Here is a 7,080-nt window from a genome sequence, read left to right on the forward strand (position 1 = left end):
TGTTCCACTTATGTCCCAGTAAACGGTTGGGGAGAGTGCGCTTGTATATTTTTTGCTCGTGTCTTGTTCCACATAACTCGTGCATGGCAGTGAAGTATGCACTCTTTCATGCATCAACTGGAACAATGAACCGCATATATATTAGGTGCTTCTTGACCCAAGATGCACGTGCGCGTTTAATATACACGCGCACACCGCACATAAAATCTAATGAACTTCGCCGACATATATGAAACTGCCTTGCAGCAGTTAACTTTCATAATACGGCTAAGCTGTAGTTTTAGTGATGTCCTTTGGCAGAAAACGAAATCCCACTTTTTTGTCAACGCCGTACAAAGCATTAAAAATGTCGAGAGGAGGATATCTTAGGCAAAAGAAGAAATTGCAGGAACCCATTTCCAGGTGTTCTGCGGCACCCAAACCGCTTTCGTGAACATCGTATTTTTCTAATTTGAGGCGTCAAGTACAAAATCACCAGTGACTTCAATTTTAGAAGGACTAAACGTCTTCCCTTTCCCCGTCTGCCGTTCGGGCAAAGCCATAGCTGCTATAGCACTGAAGAATTCGTGGTGCTTTTGTGAACATCTTCATTACGAAATACTTGTTGAGGCCATTACATTTTATGCATTTGGTTTTCAAAGTTTCGCAGAAACGGCAGCTTTTGTTCAACACTCAGTCATCATCTCGCTGTGGTGTAGTACGCGCTCAATAGTACTTAATCCACGTTACTTATGTTGTGATGGGGTACATACATAATGGTAACCGACTGCGTCACATTTTACACTGCACACATCATGCTACGCATGCAGTTATATGCTAAGAAGTTCGTTTTTGTGTTTTGTCTCGTCCCGGCTATTAATTTTCACAAGCAAAAACGAAAGCCTCTTTGCAGGAGGAGAACGACACAGAACCCGGAGAACTAAATATACCCGCGGCATCTGCCTTACATTCTATATATTTGTACTGAAATGTAATTCTTATTTCAAATTATGCATTACAATATCGCGAAAATTCGCAGTGTTACCATAATGTTGTTACTTGCCATAGTAATTCAAGTTCACCGAATGACCTGCCTTCTCCTCCTGGTCCCCCCGTTGCTCTTTTCGTGCACTATTGGTGTTCATGAAGAAAAACTGCTGGAAAACGGGCAGATGTATTATTACTCGCTAATTAGCGAGTATACACTGGATTCACTATACGGAAGTAGTTTTCTATAACGTGGACATCAAAAAGGGTTGCAGTATATATTATTGGTATTGGAAAGGCTTGTTGTCAAGAGAACGCAGTCAATAAAGAAACGTCGTTTTGTCTTCACTGCAAAAAACGAAATAAAGCTGTCATCAAAGTTTACGCACACATACCGCACGCGCTCACGGCCCGCGGAGAGAAACAACTTTAGCCCAACTAACGTGTTAAATTGGCTAGTATCTGAGCTCTTTGTTCCAGCCTCAGAGCCGCGTAGACGTCCGCTTAGAGGCCTACTCCCATTTTCCGAAGCAAATATAAGCGATCAAGGGTGCCGAGCTTGTGATCTCTTCCGCGGACTGGTCACTGGCCACGGCGTGCATCGCCCAAGGCACGGAGGAAGAAAAAGTTGGCCGAAACCGTTACGAAACGACCGCCACTTCAGTGCGGCATGCCGTGCGCATGCGTTGACAGCCGCAAGGCAGCGCCGCTTGCGTTGATGCGTGGTATAGTGGGACGGCAACGGGTACAACGACGATGAGGGAAAAACGGGACTGCGTGAACAATTTTAACGACAGCAGCGCCCCTACGTCTCAACGTTAACGCAAGCTAGTTTTTGTTCGTCCGCATGCAGCGCCACCAGTGGCCTTCTATAGCGGTTTTCTTGATTGCTCGCGTTATGCGCCTGATGTACTAAATGAACTGTCGGTCGGACTGGCGGGAACGGTTACCAGTTTGGTTGTGGCGTGAAACTGCGGATTTCTTCATGTCCTCGGGCTGTATTTACTGTTCGACGAAGTGAAGTTTTGCCGGGAGGCGCAAAAAAGGTCAGTGCTGCTTATTTGTGTTCTGGTAACGGTTGTTGATCTTTGACGTGTTCATCACTGCGTCCGATAAACGTGCCGCTCTGCTGCCTGTTCGATGCGAGAAACGTTTGCGGCCGTTATTCACTTAAGCTTGTGTGTTTCTGGGTCGGAGTCGGCTTGACAGTTCTGACTGCGTACGTTAGCTAGTGCTATTTAGATAGTGGCTGTTGCGCGCATTTCTCGAGTCTGCATGTCCCCTTATGGTGTGGTGTTGCTTAGTTGTATATTGACGGTTGCTGTACCTGTCAGCGGTACTGAATCTTCTCGGGTTAGTCGCACGCTATTGTCTCGCGCGCACACACTGCACGGCTTGTTTGTCGGAGCGTCTGTCTTTAGACTTATCGGTATTTTCAAACTTCCGTGTTAATTGCGTTGTGTTGGTCTTCTGAGAGCCATAAATTTACTGTGCTAATAACGCTATTCCGCGTAGTGTTGATGTGCGTTCAAGACGTTGGCGGCACCACTGCTTACGTTTATCTGTGCTGTGTGTGTAGTTGTTCCCTGTTTCTTCCAATGCCTTCGATGAATTCAGATGGTCTATTTACACTAGTCAACTTTAGTTGGCTCCCTGACGAGTAGTGAAATGCAAGGGAAAGTGTTTGTCTGAGCAGCAGCGTAGTAACAAAACGTTCCTTTTGTGGAGGGGAAGTCAGGTGGAAACATGCAGAAAGTGTGGAGCCGTTTCTATGCTGTCAATGTCAGTGGTAACCTGAGACCTCAGAATAATTACCCATAAAGCTCACGTGTGGACTATTAGAAGTTTTAACGTCACAAAATAAGTTTAAAAATAATTCATTCCTGCCATTTTATGCTATCAATGTCAGTGGCAGCTAGAGAGTTGGAATAATTTTCGAAACGCTCAGGTGCAAAGTTGTTGCATCATGATGTGCACCAAACATTAATCCATTTATGTTCTCCTTTGAACGTAGAAATTATACTGCAAAAGCAGATTGCTACATTCTGTATTCATACTCTATGACCTGTTCAGAAAGAGTCTGTGGCTGACTGTGGAGACATTTGGCCCTCCACTGATAGGTTGTGACAAATGTTTTTGTTCCTCTGCAAAAAAAAAATGAAAACAAATTATTTCCATTCTTTACATGCTCCTGCGAAGTCATGGCTGTGGCACTTACTGGCTGAAGACATCTTCGGCATGCTGAAGGGTCGTCGGGGAGAGTGTGGCGGGTTATGAATGCCCTGTGGAGCTCATAAGCCACAAAAGAGTACCTTTTGAGTCGTGCATATTGTGCAGATATTCACCAGTTCACATAACCAAGGACAGGTGAGCTTAAAGTATGTTCAAATATTTTTATATCTCAAATTGTTTAGCAAGGAAAGATTACCAGGGCTTCCGCTGTAAAAAAGACATTCGACTTTCGTAGAACGAATCAGACATTGTTCAATATTTTCTCGTGCTCCCTGGGTAAAGCAAAGCATAAATTGATTCTCTGATATTTTTGTACTGTTTATTTTCTAGGCAATAGGGCGAAGATAGACCTAAAACAGCTGTACAAGGAATGCATATGGCCATTTTAATTGTATTTGGACCCCTTCTTGGAAGTGTATCATCAGAAAGCAACACATTAAAGCTCTTGCACGGGATGAAATCATTGCATTCTACAAGTAAGTACGCACTGCCTTTTTTGGGTCTTTCATGGCGCGTTTTTAGGTAGTTTCTTTGTAACTAATGGTTTGAAACTTGTTACTTCTTTTCAGTGACAGCTTGGCCTGTGGCTCAAGGTGACAGTAGGAGCTTTTCGGAACACGTTAGCGAAAGTGCACTTTGAGACGTCCCTGGTAAGCTGGCATTTTGTTTTTGCGGACTCAATTTCTGGGGCTGTTCATCCTAATAGAACTCACTGTTAAGAGGTTATCGTGAACGCCAATATTGGCCATTGTGTTCACATTACGCCTATTACGGATGATCCAACAGTGGCAAAAAAAAACAATATTTTGTATTTAAGTTTTGTAAATATTTAGCTTTTACACCTTGAGAGTTGTTGCTGTGATTTGCCAGCACCACGGACACGCCCAACGTGGTTGCTGCTACAACAATACGGTGGCAACTGACGATTTAAATTTCCCGCTTTTAATACGCCCGTAGCACCAATAATACTCCCAAATACAGCCGTAGCATGAGTAATGCTTGCATTGGATTTTTACAGGTGGTTAAATAAGGGGTAATTTTTTAAGGGAATTGTTTAGAGCACAGAAAGTGTCGTCTGCAAGAAAATGTGCTGTAGTTGTGATTTATAAGAAAATGGTGCAACAGCCTAGTTCAGCATTAGTCAGCTCAACTTCTGCCTTATACCACTACGAACCATGGAGGTAATACATATCGAGAGGGAAATATTTTATGTGGAATGAATTCCTCAAAAATTTTCTGCCACAGTGCGATATTTATGATTTCCTATGACTGGCCATTTATTTGTTTGCGGTAGAAACATCGTTTAGCTGTAAGTTATATTAAGCCAGCCTCACTACAGCATTCTAGGGAGCACATTATACAGTACAGAGAACATTTTTTGCAGAGAGAAGGTGTGTAAAATATAATGCCGAAAGGTGATTATAGTAATTATTTTTGGTTAATAAACGAAACCTCTCAAGAATAAAAAACCTTATATTCAGGATACCGAGGCAGCAAGGTGGGATACTTTCCAGAATCAGGGCAATTTCATTGATTGTCTGTGGTGATATTGTTTAGCGCACTTTCACCTTTAGCAGCACTCCCAGAAAAAACCCAAGAAATCACTGATTTTAAATCAATTACTGTGTTATGAAAGGGCCTAAGCAACTCACTCATTTAAAGCAACCATGTAACAAAATATTCTTGTTTCCTTGAAGGTACATGAGGTGAGCAGTAAGTCTTCTCGAGGCCCGGCTATTCTGAGAGAAGGGACTGGCGCCATCAATATTGCCCGCTTGAAACACATCACGGATTCGCCGCCTGCATTGTGACTTCAGGATGTGGTCATCCTCTTCGCCGCATATGTCATCTTTTTCATCGTGTCATCATGTTCTTATGGTTGTGTGCCTTTGAAGAGTTCTTGGGACTTTTGCAGGGAGTTCTTGGAAAGCATGAGAAATTTGCCAGTGGCCTGGTGTCATTTAAGTTGGAGTCTCTGTTGAAATACTTCAAGTGTTCAGCTCTACTTGGGATTTTAAATTATTGGTAGAGGTTAAAGTATCTCTTGAAAGGCATGAAGGAGGTCAAATGAAAGGCATGAAGGGGGTGAAATGAGGTGAAGAGGTTTAAGTTACTGGCACATGCAAGTTTCATGTCAACTGAACATTGAAGTCGTGCCTTATTTTTCATCATTGGCACAATGCGCAGGCTGTCTTTGAATCTATAGTGGGTGTTAATGTAGTTCATGACACCGCATTGTAACATCCTATTATTCAAGTGTAGCTCATGAGATTTTTTTTTCGTGGCAGTGCTGCTGCTGATGCAAAAGTGACAGTGCTTATTTACGCAGATGGCTTCCGCCTTCATTGATAAATTTTAGTAGTGTATGTGAGCTGACACCCATGCCGTAGAAGAATTTAAAATGTGCGTATTTGGCTTGAACAAGTCTTCTCCTTTGAACAAAGTTGCATTTCTTGCTTGGCAGAAGCAGGGCTTTGGTCACAATTACACTGACAGCAAGACGGGAGGGTTTTTATAGCACGCAACTGTGAATTTTACCTAAGGTGAAACGTTGAGGCTGGAAAAAATGCTTTCAAGTCTGCTTTGTAAACTGGTCTCCTGCATTATTCAACGCTGGCTTGTTTCCTTCTTAAGGATGTCTGACTTGTTCCCGCTTGAATTGATGACGTATACAATTAGTCTGCTTGTTAAATTTTGATATGTGTAACATGCTTCCAGCTACCTGGTTTGCAAAATTATATAAGATTCACGCTGGCTTTTGTGAGATTTCCTGGGATGAATTATTTTAAACAACTACATATTGTTTGGTCAAGTAACGTGCCTTAAGTCAAGGCCTTTTGAGGACGCTCATAAAGTCTATTTTGACTACAATGTTACACTTACGTCTGGTGTCAGGAAACTACTATATTTAATAATCATGTTTTAATTGTGGCATACTGCCGCATGTGACCTCTCGTGTCAAAATGTTTTATCGTTAATCTTGGCTCGAGCGTTGTTTACCTAAACTCTTGCACTGCACTGTTGTAGGTTTGTGATGATACAACCGTGTATGGCTTGTTTTTAGGCCTTTCCCTACAATTTAATAGCAAACGGCATTTTCCCAAACAGTTATGCGTAAACGTAGTATGGCAAGCGCAATGAGTAATTCCACCTTTGAATTACCTTTTTTTATCTGATCAGACAGCATATTTGATGCTTACTGTTGTATAATGTCTGTCTCAGTGCCGCGGTAGACGCACACGTCTATTTATTTGTGAAGCAGTTGACCCTAATACCGTCTTTATTAACCATGTTTTTGAGTAAAAGTGAATATGTCAAAATGCCACTTGGAGCCTAGTGTTATCGTTATGGTATTTATTCCTTGTACGTTGGTCGTTTTCTGTGCAATTTAAAATAGACAGGTATTCAAATCTGAAATGTATGAATACTAACACCCAATAAATTTGTATAGTATGTTGAAAAGCAGTGTATGAGTCATAATAGTTTGTTTCGTGTGTATTTTAATGCAAGCATATTGTTTCTTTTACATGCAGCTAAAACCCAGCACAGGATTCTGCGGGTGAAGCCAAAGACTGTGTGCCGCTCTAGGTGCCTCAGACCAACTTTTATATAGAACTGTGCTCCGATAGGCAACTGTTGGGAACTGTCAGGGACCACACTGCTGCGGTGGTTTCTGCTTTCCAATTGTTGGTATCACTGCGGGTTATGTATCAAGGCTGTGTTAAAATGGTGCTTGCGGTTTCCTGCTGATACCAATGCATCCGCCAGCCTGGCATATGACCTCGGTGTATACCGACAGGAAAGCAGAAATATTGGAAAAGTGGAGTCCCATAGACAGCTTCCCATTGTCTATAGGAACACCGTTTTATATAAACAGCTGGT

The 7,080-nt window shown here is 42.3% G+C and overlaps 1 long non-coding RNA gene across 1 annotated transcript; it reads left to right on the forward strand.

Moving 5' to 3' along the window:
• Positions 1-1,077: 1,077 nt before the first annotated feature.
• On the forward strand, positions 1,078-5,760 carry LOC144165980 (uncharacterized). The gene is made up of 4 exons (XR_013321542.1): positions 1,078-2,012; positions 3,529-3,674; positions 3,768-3,848; positions 4,896-5,760. It is a non-coding gene; the product is annotated as an uncharacterized LOC144165980 (long non-coding RNA).
• Positions 5,761-7,080: the final 1,320 nt, after the last annotated feature.

The sequence above is a fragment of the Haemaphysalis longicornis genome, unplaced genomic scaffold (assembly GCF_048455015.1).
Source record: "Haemaphysalis longicornis isolate Haplotype H1 unplaced genomic scaffold, Haemaphysalis longicornis Haplotype H1 scaffold_153, whole genome shotgun sequence".
NCBI classification, from domain to species: Eukaryota; Metazoa; Arthropoda; class Arachnida; order Ixodida; family Ixodidae; genus Haemaphysalis; species Haemaphysalis longicornis.